Here is a 14,193-nt window from a genome sequence, read left to right on the forward strand (position 1 = left end):
TTACGCTAAAAATACTTTCGACGATTTCTAAAAAAAATCGCCTTGCGCCTTTAAGGGTTAAGGATTTTTGCCAATAAATATGTGTGGATTTTTAGTAGTGTAGGACATCAATTTATATGATTTCATACGTACATTTGTTGTAGGAGATCCTCGCTAATGGGTTTGAGAAATGTCCGATAAGATTGGTGATCAATTAAATCTGTTAAACGAAAGCTTGGCCAGAAAAAAATGAAAAGAAATTTTTTTTTTTGTTGGCGCTTGGTGCGATTTAGCAGAACCCCGGCCAGTCTAATGTTGGAGATGAAACCAACATGATGCATAAATTATGGCCAATTAAAGCTTGTTAAAGCATAATTTGGCAAAATATTTTAAATGATTACAGTGCCACTAACCTTTTAGTACTTATGTTTCAACTGTACGAACATAGTACCGTGCGCGTACCTTATTCTGCGCGGCTCCTAATTCTGCGCACTTTGACACTAAAACATTTTTTTAAATTTTCTTTACTGTTATTATTATATTTACTTACATGTCATCAAAAAGTTGGGAATTTATTGTTGTCATGAGCAGATAATAAAGCAATAAATTAGCGTTGATTACGGAAATATGAAGAAAAACAAAATCGGTAAAATCGAAAAATGTCGTAAAATGGCCTCCATTAGCAGCAGCGCTAAAACGCACGTAAACAAATTTTTCTCGAATTTGAGCAAAAAAAAAAAGATTTGGGCTCATTTTTTTAAATCGAAGTGCAAAAGCAGATTATTTGTTGCTTCTATATGATGAAAATGAGCTTCCAGAGTGTAATCTCTATCTTATAGAAAGCATTTTATGTTGCGCAGAATATGGCACAAAATTTATTTTCTGTTCCTAATTGTGCGCAGGTATAATAAGCCTGACTTGTCAACCCAAATTGAACGTATCAACAGTTTTGGCAAGGAAACATATTTCAAAACGCTGAAATAAAACAAAAGGAGCAAAAAAAAAATGCGAAGATAGATTATCCGGAAAGAGACAAGGGATATCTTCTACTTGGCCTTGCGCACCACAGCTCCACTAAGCGTTTTTTAAACTTAGAGTTATCTACATAATCTAAATGTGTATATCACGTTACTAGCACGAATAATATTCACTGAAAAATCGACATAATTCTCCACTCGAAGATTTCCTAGGTCGGACTGGCATTCCTACATTTGAGAAAATTGAACTTTGGGCAACATAAGCATTTATGTAGGACTGGTCTTATTATACGCATTGGATTACATTTATTTCAATTCAATTCAATTCAATAAAAAATTGCCTTTTCATCAATGGCGAACTTTAGTAAACAAGGCAAAACAGTGATTTGACCAGGCTTGTAAAATGTCATCTGCATGTCATTTGACTAATTTGTTAATAACTTTCTTCAGAAGTAAAATTCACATCATAATTTTAGATGTACTCATAAAGCTTGAGTAGGGCTATATTTTTGTTCAAGGGTACATTGCTCTTAATATAACATCTAAGGCTGGAGAGTGAAAACTTTCCAAAATGTCACGTGTCATTTGACATAATGTCATTTGAATGACATTTTGCCTCCCACGCCCCAGATTACATATTTAGAGCAATGTCTTGTAAGACAAAGTTGTAGGCACATTTAAGCGCTATAAGTTCATCATACATCAAGAATCAATAGCTAACTTCTAAAAAAAGTTCTGGGAAAATTATAGAAACGAATGCAAATGACATTTTACAACACTGGATTTGACCATTGACATGAATTCAATAACCGATCTGGAAAGTTGTCTAACGGAAAAAATGTATCGTGAAAGCAACTTGTGGTGATGGCGAGCAATCGGATAATGGACTTGAAAAATAAAATTAATAAGATCTTTGTACACATACATCATACACACATACACGCACACACAGGCATTATCTCAATTCATCACAGCTGAGTCGATTGGGTTTGGGTCTAATTCACCAGATCTTATATTAAAGTTCGTTTTGGAGCGGACGTTTTTTCGTATACTTAGCGTACGAGAACGGTAAAACGTTGTTGTCAGATAGACTTTAGGAAACATACATGGTACTAAAAACGTGCAAAATAATGAAATATTTGTATAAATGTTCAAAACCATTTCATGAGAAAAAAAATTACTCAAACTGTGTGTATATTATTGTGCGCAGAATTAGGAACATTGTGCGCAGAATATGGAACATTTCAAAATATGTGCGCAGAATTAGGAACCATATGGCAATTCACAAATCGATTAATAATATATGTTTTTCGTCAATTTAATCAAAATTTTAATGATTAATAGTCTTCCGTGGATTATAGTTACACAACTACTACATAAAGGTATTTATGAATCATTATGGTTTCTCGATAACAACGATTTTGTTTTGAAATTTTCTTAAATGCGCAGAATATGGTACCTCCACGGTATCTGACTGAAGTGGAATGTTTGTTACTTTTTAGATCGCAGCAGTCTACGAAATTGGTGTGAATGGGTGAATGGGTTGTACTGCCGGTTCCGTTTTCTCTCGAATTATCCGCTAATTTCCCGAGTATTTATATAATAGATATTGTGAAAATATTTTCCCGTTTGTATCAACGTGTGTATCAGCGTAAATCTGTGGAAAACACGCTGAAATCGTCAGAGTTAATCAGTAAAATGACCGAAAGTAGCCCGACAAACTGTGAAGAAATCGTCAAATGCAAAAAGTGCGCGCTGCACGGTGTAAAAAAAATGATTATTATCGAAGTTTCATGTACTTCTGATTTTTTTTCACAGAAAGTTAGGCAAGGTCATTAGAAATGAGGTACGGGGTGTTTTAAAATATTTCATCGGCGATTCTTTGAAAAAAGTGATTTTTATTGTTTTCTTCTCTAATATACCTTGAGCTTGAGCTTGAGCTTGATTGACTGCTCGTAGTTGCTACTCCATTATGACCAGATCAGCTGTTCTTGCACAGGGAACCAACAGATGTTTGCTTGGGACTAGCACACATCTTCAATGTACAAGTACTGGTGATCTCATTTGTTAGGTCATACTGGCGCCTGCCACGTCAGAATGCAAGTCAATGTAGGGAAGGGGGAGGAAATGATGATGCAATCACTCGCCCACTGCAAGCCGAATATACCTCTGCACTTGCCACGAGTTCATGCGGAATTTGTTGGAATTTCTGGGTTAGGTTGGAGAGGCAGGGGTCCGTCTTGGTTAACGAGCTGCCAATGTGATAGATAGGAGAAGGTAACTGATGGAATTTCTATTTGGATGTAGGAAACGAGCTCTATACGTTCATTTCCTATTCTAGCAGATTAATGTTAGAGTGCTCAAATTGAAGGTATAGGAATAGTAATGGAAACGGTATGGAAGTCCATTTCCAGTTCTAGCGATTGCTAGAACATGAGGAATAAAGAGAAAGATACAAAGTAGGAGAATGGAACGGACCTGGGATTGAACCCACGACCTCCTGCGTATGAGGCAGAAGGAGTAGCCATATGACTACCAAGCCCGCTCTTATTGTTTTCTTCTCTAATATACCGTACAAAAAGTCAATTGATAACCCAACAACGAATAAATCATTGTAATTAATTCTCAAAATTGAAAATGTACACATTGGTAGACTTTTTTGAGTAGAAAGCCTATCTTGAAATAGATCTAAATATTTGAAAAATAATAATTTCTGTAATTCAAGCCTTCCCAAACTATGTTTTTATTCTTTTTTTGCGTTATTTTCAATTTTTTTAGCAATTGACATCTTTTTTCAACCCAAATATGGTTCCCTATGTTGTATTCACATTTCTTCCTTCCGACATTCGCACTATGAGACCAGCCAATTGTCAGTCTGCCATATTTTAAAGGGTTCATATTTTCCACTAGATACAGTGTCTCATCATTTTTGGGGTACATACCATGTACAATAACCTTACCGAATATTGTTCGCAGCACATCTTACTTGAAAACCCCAAAACCTTACTGGCCTGCTTCTTATAATTACAATGCTTCATGTCCGAAATAGGCTATTGGATGGAGTTATACACAGCAAATTCCATTGCCGGTTGCATGTTACGGAAGCTATATTGTTGCTACAAGCACAACTGTCTCACATTTGATTGATTCCATATTTGTGTGGGTCATTCATACTTTTATGAGCAGTAATCTGGTAAACTGTAAGAAACCGTGTTTGCGCCCAAGTAATAATTATGATTTTATAATGTTTTTGAAAATAGCGATTTACTCTTCAGGTGTGCTATGAAACCATTATACATAAGTACAACGATGTTACTAGGGATCATTATCCCATTTCACAAGCATTCCAATGTAAACTATTTCTTCAACGCCTCTAATCATCTCCTGTACATCCTCTCATTTCTATTTCTATCCGTAACAATTTACTTCATACTAGTAGTGTGAATGGATATGTCCTTTCTTACCATCTCAATCTTCAGTGAGACAAAAGTCTCCACCACTACTCTGCGATTGTTTTCTAAGGAGCATAATTTCATCTGCAAAACCTAGGAGCATATGCATAAGTTCTGCCAAGATGAAGTACATAATTACATGCAGAGACAGAGATAAGCTTAGTGTTGTTTGTGCTAAGAAAGTAAAGGGGATATGTTTGAAGATGTATAAACAAAATTTACCTTTGAAATGCTGACAAACACTAACAATGCTGTAAACACTGGCAATGACGTTTCCTATGAAGATTGTCTGCTTTAAATAGGGTTACCTCTGGCGTACATAACCAGTTTTAGGTCTAAGTTAGGTCTCGTACAATACCGGTGAAGAAAAAGAACTCAGATGGAAACGAAATTCGCTTTTTATAATACCTCAATTCTTCGGGTGGACAATTACGGAAATGAAACGTTAAAAGCAGCCTAGGATACTTTCAGATTTTTCTAGCGGAAGATGCTGCGTACAATACTCGGTGAGAGGCCAAAAAAAGACATGTGGCTCATACGCATGAATTACAAGCAAAATCCATCATCAAAGGAGAAAACATTCTGAATCTCATAAAATACGGCGCACTTCAGTGGGCAGGTCATCTAGTAAAAATGTCAGAAGATAAAAATGCAAAAACAATATTCATCAGAGAACAATATAGATGCCAGAGATAGATTATTGTTTCAGCAAAGATTTCAAAACATAAAAAATAGCACTAAAAATACTTTAGGAACGCTTGAACTTTAAAAATGTTTTTCAAAATTTTATTTCCGTGTCAAGATAGGTTATCTATATAGATACGAGAAAGGCAAAAAAGCTACAAATGTGTAAATAATCAATTTTGAGAATTAATTACAAAGATTGATTTTGTTGGGTTATCAATTGACTTTTTGTACGGTATATTAGAGAAGAAAACAATAAAAATCACTTTAAAAAAAAAATCGCCGATGAAATATTTTAAAACACCCCGTACCTCATTTCTAATGACCTTGCCTAACTTTCTGTGAAAAAAAATCAGAGGTACATGAAACTTCGTTAATAATCCATTTTTTTACACCGTGCGCTGTGGATATACACGGAATATAAAATGTACTCTGTGTGTGCTGGACCTTGCGGATGTTTATTTCACTTGCCATGTGCTGGCGTGAGTAAAGACGACGTGCTAACCGAATCGCGAGGCATGCTGTGGATGTGCAGAGAATGTCTACCGATGTTCAACTCTTGGAAAACATCATTCAACAGAGAACGCAAGCCAGCTACAAACTGATATTGTGAATTTAAAAACACAAGTGTCGTGATCTGACATCCAGATTTGATCAACTTACTGGTAGGATTGCGCTACTTATTCAATAAGAGGGCTTTCGCTACCAGCCAGAAAATCATTCAAATTAACTAATGGTCCTGAAAAGGACCTTTGTTTGCCGTGTTCCTCTTGTTGATATCCAAACCACCGTTCTCCGCTCTCGTTCCGCCGTTCACCGCTTTCGTTCCGCCGAACAAACGACACGATTCGACGTGTGAAGCACGAGATGCTTCCGTGTTGGCATCCTGTTGTCCGCTGCTGCTCCGATTCGATGCTCCGTCTATCGCGTCCGAGTGAAGAATGACCTAACTAGTTCAATGCACCTTCTTTTATAGGTGAGACAGCTTGTGCTCCAACCAATTAGAACGATCGGAGGGGAAATGCAATGAGTAAACATTTTCTTACTATAGGGATGCTGTCATTCTATCTTGTTATAAGGGATGTTGAAGATATTTTTTTTACCGTTCAATATTATTTTCATTAATTTGGAATTTAATATTATTTTTTCTGTATGCTTCATCTATATACTACAATACTCCCCTCTTGTACTCTTATATCTATTTAGAACATTAAATAATTTATTTTAAGTTTTGATTGATTTCACATAAATGCTTAAGCGTTTGTTGATTTAACATCCTGTACTCCTGCGAATATTTGCCCTAATCCATCTTCAAAACATCTACGAATTTCATCCTAGCAGTTTCTTTTGGAATCCTAACCACAAATTCAATTTTTGAATTTATTATTCTAATTCAATCGATAATTAAATTACAATACTACTGTCCATCACTATTCAAAGCAATTTTCAAGTTTATTCTTGCATTCTTGCATCAATTTGCCAAAATCCAATATCTAGTAAGATTAACCCCAACAACACACATAATAGCAAAAGCTAAACTTACAGTTAAAATTCGATTAATGAGATACATTCAAGTTGAGCCGTATTTTAGTTACTGCAATTAAAATCTTCTTAATTGCATAGAAATAGATATATAGAGACATCAGCACACAGACACAATTTCCATCTAAACTCTGAACCCAATGCGCAATTCCATTCTTAAAAGCTCAGGCAACCGTAACATTAAACAAAAGCCGTACTTGCGACTATAACGCTTTCACAGAACTAACAAGCTTTATACTGACTCTATAATAGCCCTATATAGTTTAATTAATTAACCAGTCAAACCAAAATTCAATTTTCTGATACAGTCAAACCTCCATGAGTCGATATTGAAGGGACCATCGACTCATGGAAATATCGAGATGTGGAATAGGAAATCCTTGGGAAGCTGTTTGAAGGGACCATCAGAGTAGCCCAGAAAATATTTTTTAATATGGCATAATTTGCTTCCATGAGTCGATATCGAGTCATGGAACATCGACTCATGGAGGTTTGACTGTACTATCTCTACATCAAAATTTTCTTTGAAAACTCTTTCTCAAAATTATCTGATTTCTAATCCAACAAATCTTAAACCCGATATAAAACCAACTCAATGAACTCAAACTTTGGAACCAATCACCAGAGGAAATATGCAAATTTTGTATATCATAACCAAACTTAATCATCTCCCGATTACAAGGTAAACTTCTTAATAAAGTTGTACAATCCAACCTCCAAATCAATTTCAAAATTGAATCATTAAGAGATGTCTCTAAATCCGATATCTGAATTTTCCTTGAATTTAATCTCTACATCTAGGTTTTAATACTCAAGTTGTGGACTTCATGGACGTGCGGTTAGCGACGTCAATCGTCTAGATGCATGGACTATAGAGTGTGGGTTCGACTCCCACCCCTGTGAAGAGGAAACTTTTCGTGATCGAAAATTTCTCCCCTGGTCCACTAGGTGTTATGTGTCCTGCGGCCCGTTTCCTAGGTGTTATATGTTCAGTCTGTACGATCTCTGGTCGAAGACGGTGTTCTTGTCTTTTAGTAACTACAAGAGTATCGCCAGTTTTTTCACTAACCTCAATAAATACATTATATATCACTCCTCAAGTCAATATATCAATCACTCAAGTCCTAATTATGCAAATCCGTAAAGGTGTGTATACCATATTTATCAGTCATAGCTTCTTGCTCTGTATGTCTTGGTACAAGTCGTTGAGTTTAGTCACTGTTATGATTTCCTAAATGCCTTGCTTTATTAGCATACACTGGTGATTCAATGGCCAATAGTCAAATCTTGCATTGTCACACGTCAGAAAGGAGCGTATCATTTGTCATCAACTGAAGGCGTGAACCGCGCTTGCTTCCTGCTGATAACTATCCCATCCAAACTGAATCACCATATCACATATACGATCCGATACGATACGTGTAGGATGCAAGAAGTCTTCTCTGAAATTAATTCTTCATTTCCAATCTAATTTTGACATCACTTGTAACACCTTTCCCAATGAGAGTAAATGGTCTCTATTCTCACTGTTTCTTTCAATATATATTCTGTAAGTTATCAGAACTGATGTTAACTAGTGATTTTGATCCCTTATGACGGTTTAACAAGAATCTAAATATGGTGGGGATTCTCATCGATTTGTTTTCGCCGAAAACAAATCGATGAGAATCCCCACCAGCAATTTCGCGGCGATTGATCCATTGTAAACATCAGAATCTAAATATGTACACATGTCTTCGACGATCTTTTATTTCAGCATTGCTTATTCGAAATCAATCTGCATGTCCAATCGGTATAATTTATTTATTTATTTATTTGATTTAATTCCAACTGACTTATATGTATAGTCTTATTGAAATACATACTTAAAATATAACGAAACAATACAGGTAACAATATACATTCAAATAAGCGACATCTTATATCAACACACTTTAAACACATCAAAGCATTATCCGCCTATTAGCTTACAACAAGAGAAAACAACAATTATAATTACATTAACAAAACATTTCATTCACCTTCTCAATGCATTATACTATATGGCTATATGAGCTCTATTCGGTGGTATCCAAACTGTAGTTCGATTCTCAAATTTTCGATATTTAAGCCCGACTGGCCAAGTTGTTGATAACATAGCTAACGGTTCTAGCCCCGAATTCAGCACAACTTTAAATGAAAGATAATCCAACTCATCTCTCGTTCGACCCTTTGGTATCAGCTTTCTTATCCGAACCGATTCTCGATCATCAATATCAAGACATTCACAAACAAGCTGATTTACGTCTCTTTCTGTGGCGTGACAGTCAACGTTGGTGAGAAACAGACAAAACGTATCTTCACAGTAAGCGCAGTGTGTATTCACGATGGCATTCGTATCCCCGTTACTGTTGATTTTCGTACCTTTCAACAAATCAGTGCATAAGTGGGATGAAATAGGGGTTGAGTGCAGGTTCTCGCCGGGATTAATTTGAGGTGGAATGATAGTAGCAAGTACATCGACGATCTCTTCAATTTTTAATTTCAAGTCGACAATGTCCGATTCGACTGTATTAATTGTTGTAGCCTTATCTTCATCGTCACCGGTCGTTGCTTCGGCTTCGGCATCACGGTTCAAACAATAATCAGCTAAGCATGCATCACACATCCACAGGATGTTTTTCGCTCACTTTTGCGATCGATGCATTTTAGACATTTATTGCACTCCATTTTGCGCACTAATATCTGCTGATGTCCGTTCAAGTAATTGAAACACTGAATTTTCGGTTATATTGCGGGTATTTACGTTTCAATCCAGTTATTTTTTAACGTGGCGCGAGATCAAAATTTACAATTCGTATTGCGAATGTATTTCTGGCAGTGTCAATTTAGAGAAATACGGCAATTAAGGCTCAAATTACCGTAATCCAGTCATTGACAAGAAAACAGCCACGTGCTTGTACCACCCCCAAGGAAAAAATCCGCCCACTGAGGAGAAAATGCATTCCCCAGCTGAATCGGGGAAGCACTCTTGTTTTAAAACTACATCAACATATAGTGGTGACTTCAATACATCCGTAGGATGCTTCATTTGAATGAATTTCGTAATATTATTTGAAAAAACTGCCTTTTGCAGAAAATATTGCAAAGCTGAAAAAATATTTTTCCAGGAGGGGAAACCGTCGATTTACTCTCACGCTCTCTTATACTTTGCAGATACTCGAAAATCATCGTTCAGTGTTGCGTGTTGATTTGTTCTATATGTTATGCTTGTTTTCTCGAATATGTACGTAAACATCAAGCAATAATCTATGAAAATGATGCTTTTCATGCTATATATTGACACTAAATATTAGATGTGAGCTAGAACTGTAAAAACGCAAGCATTCATAAGCAACGCAGGTTATTTATTTTTTCATAATTCAAGTGTTGATAATGTAATGTAATGCTAAAATAATAATGTAAAATGCATGTAGGAAATTGTGTAATTATGAGAAGGATGCACAACAAATCAATCTCAGATGCATATTTGAGGTTGTTTATGCGTATCACTATAATCTGTGCGCTGTACAGGTATTGAAAAGCACGTTAATATTTTGTGGAAATATATAGAGTTTGATACCTCTCGAGACCTTTTGAAATGTTTGTGTACTTTGTACAAAATCAGATCTGAGCGAATGAGTAGGCTCTCCGCAAAAAAAAAGAAGCGAACAGCAAGAAAAAGAAGTCGATTTGATGTATGACATTTGAACCTTAAGTCACCACTATATGTTGATGTAGTTTTAAAACAAGAGTGCTTCCCCGATTCAGCTGGGGAATGCATTTTCTCTTCAGTGGGCGGATTTTTTCCTTGGGGGTGGTACAAGCACGTGGCTGTTTTCTTGTCAATGACTGGATTACGGTAATTTGAGCCTTAAACAAGTGCGTTCAAGAAGCACGTCGTTCCACTTGAAAGATCGTTCACGTTCCGTTCCGATCGTTCATGAAGGCATTATCAACAATAATGAACTTCATACAAGTTCAGTTCCTGAAATAAACGTCGAACTATCTTCTAAATAACATTGTCAACACCATAATCTATACACATAGTTTCAAAGTGTATCCAACAGTTTCCAAATCAATCATTGGTGCAATCGTAAAGGCTGTATCGTAAAAAAAGTAGTTCAAATCAAAATAATTTCCCTTCGAATCGAAAGCAAATCTCAAAGTTATCCTTAACTTCATTATATAAATCCAAAAGTTTCACCGAAAACAAATTCTCATCGATCCCCACCAGCAATTTCGCGGCGATTGATCCATTATAAACATAAATCCTATAAAGAAAGAAAAACAATGTTAAAAATCCCATGCTCAATCATGTAGTCAAATCTTCTTTTTCTCCTCCTTCCTCTTCTTCTTCTTTTTATTCTATGGCTCTACATTCCAACAGGTATGTTTTTTTCAACATAGTAATCTATTAGTTTTGTTGATTGCTTAGTTATTACTTGAATGCTAGCCATTGCGTGAGTAAGTAACTTTTGTGGCAAGTACGATGGATACACTATGTCCAGGGAGTCGAGAATGTTTCCCACACGAAAACATGCTTGGTCGGACCGAGAACCCAACTCGCCATATCCAGATTGGCATCCTGCGCTCGCAATGCTAATTTGAAACCTTTAATCATCGAATCAAGTCTCAAACCCAGTTTTCAATTCAATTTTAATACAATCTAATCATTGCTTGATAAAAAAATCTATACATCCAAACTCTCTAAAATCAATCTCAATACACAAGCTTCAAATCCAATTGTCTGTGAATAATTTCATCTCACTCATTCGACCTTACATTTTCGAACTCAGTATCCAAATCCATTTTTTTTAAACCCAGCATCCAAACAACTCTCCTATTCTCATTCAGAACTTCCATCTAACAACATATCATAAATAGAATAACTAAAATCCAATTTTCAAATCAATCTGCATTCTTCACAACAATTTCCAAATGTAGTTATCAATACAATTACCGCATTCACTCCGAATGCAAACCTAAAATTCATTCTCAAAACTTGTTTCCGACATCAATCTTCAATCTAAAATTGACATCCGTCTTTCTTATCGGTGTCCTTTATAGCTCAGACCTCCACCTTTTCCATCGGAGTCTATAACATATTGACATCCGCCTTTTCTATCGGAGTCATCCAACTTTCATATTGTTTCGAACTCCTCCTTTTCCATAGGAGCCCGTATATTCCACCTTCTCTAATGGAATATATTTTCAATAATTCATCTCTTCATCATTTCCTCTTGTTCAGTAGGTTCTTTCAAAAACCGACTTCGCCATTGTCGTGATCTGACATCCAGATTTGATCAACTTACTGGTAGGATTGCGCTACTTATTCAATAAGAGGGCTTTCGCTACCAGCCAGAAAATCATTCAAATTAACTAATGGTCCTGAAAAGGACCTTTGTTTGCCGTGTTCCTCTTGTTGATATCCAAACCACCGTTCTCCACTCTCGTTCCGCCGTTCATCGCTTTCGTTCCGCTGAACAAACGACACGATTCGACGTGTGAAGCACGTGCCGCATGCCTTCCGTGTTGGCATCCTGTTGTCCGCTGCTGCTCCGATTCGATGCTCCGTCTATCGCGTCCGAGTGAAGAATGACCTAACTAGTGCAATGCACCTTCTTTTATAGGTGAGACAGCGTGTGCTCCAACCAATTAGAACGATCGGAGGGGAAATGCAATGAGTAAACATTTTCTTACTATAGGGATGCTGTCATTCTGTCTTGTTATAAGGGATGTTGAAGATATTTTTTTTTACCGTTCGATATTATTTTCATTAATTTGGAATTTAATATTATTTTTCTGTATGCTTCATCTATATACTACAACAAGTATCGTTAATTGTGGATACACTACAACGCATCGTTCCGCAAAACCCGTCCTCAGATAGTATGTATTTGCTTCATTCTACTCCAATTCTGCCTGGCTCCATAACGATGAGTGATACGATCGGCATCAACAAAAAGGATGACGACAACGAGCGTGTGTCTTCACTGCTGACCATCAGAAAACACCTCGAGCGCATTATCTTGGGGCCGATGTCCACGTAGCGGTTTTTCAAGCTGCGTTGACGCAGCGTTACTCGGCGTTGAATCAGGCTGGGAATGCACACGACAAGCGGTAATTTGCCGCAAAACTTCTACCGTCAAACCTATCTGTCACGCCAAATGTCATCCGACTGCCAGCTGTTGTCAGTCTGTCATTTTCCTTTCTCTTCCAATATGAATCGAGTTATCAATCCACATAAAGACATCAAATGTGCATTATTTTAAGTATTACAAATATAAAAGTTTGATTTTGATTTGTATGAAGCTCATCGCCCCCGAACAAGAATCAATGGATAGTGCTATTGAAACATATGTCATGAGCTTTAACATATATATGATAGCAGACTAGAGAAAGTAACTTATTAGTTAGTATTATCCCAAAATAAAAAGTTCCAGTGATGCTATTTAGTAGAGGGTAGAAAGATTAATCACTGTCGATTTAGAAGTCACCCATTACTTCTAAAATTAAAAGTTTAAACTTTCGAAATTAATTGTAGACCTGTGAAATTGAAATCGGACAACACAATCCGATTGTGTTGTCCGATATGGCGAGATTAATCTTTGATTATAGTGGATCCAGGCATTTAATTGTTCTTGTTTTGAATCGATCATCTTTTGCGTTTGGGGTACGATTTTTTATTAGTTCCATTTATCGGCTAAATAGGGACGAATCATTTTGTTCCGGAATAAAAAGTTCTTAAACATTTTGGTCAGATACTCCGACCGATCGCGTTGCCCGCAGCACTAGAAGAGTCGCACTGATCCCGGAGTCCCGGAGTCTATTTTGGAACAAATTCATAAGGTTGCTTTATATAAATGACAATCAACATACATATGAACGAATTCACGTGATTTTGAATATTTACTTCTCTTTTCTGTAGAATGCTCGGACTTTTCTCTTGACAGCTCCCATTAGATTCTGCACAACTTCTTCCGTAACTTTTCATTGTGACGCAGACCAAATTTTCTTGAAGCAGTCAACAGAGCTTGCTTCTCCTTCATCTACCTTAAGATGCCGCGTAATTATTGCCCAGTATTTTTCGATAGGACGTAGTTCAGAGGAGTTTGGTGGATTTAGGCATTTTTCGACAAAATCGACTTTTTCCTTCTTTAGCATCTCCAACGTAGCAGAAACGTAGTGAGGCGATGCCAGATCCGATAAAAACAATAGAGAATCCGTATGCTTTCGGTAGATGGTTAGAAGTCGTTTTTTGATACATTATTTTCTTCAATTTTCACCGTTGTTTGTGAAATACGGAGTCACAGGAGCAAATTGCTTGCCATACCAAAACATTTTCCCAATTTTTTTCGGTTCGGATATATCGCACGTCATCAGGCACATCTGTCCTCTGTTCAGCGTTGAAAAAATGTGGCCCTGGAAGTGTACTGAAGTCCAATTTGACGTATATCTCGTCGTCCATCAAAATGCACTGTACCATTTGTGCAGAATTAATCTGCGAGTTGATAAACTGATCCGACCTATCGTTCGGA

Source organism: Armigeres subalbatus, chromosome 2 (genome assembly GCF_024139115.2).
Source record: "Armigeres subalbatus isolate Guangzhou_Male chromosome 2, GZ_Asu_2, whole genome shotgun sequence".
Classification (NCBI taxonomy): Eukaryota; Metazoa; Arthropoda; class Insecta; order Diptera; family Culicidae; genus Armigeres; species Armigeres subalbatus.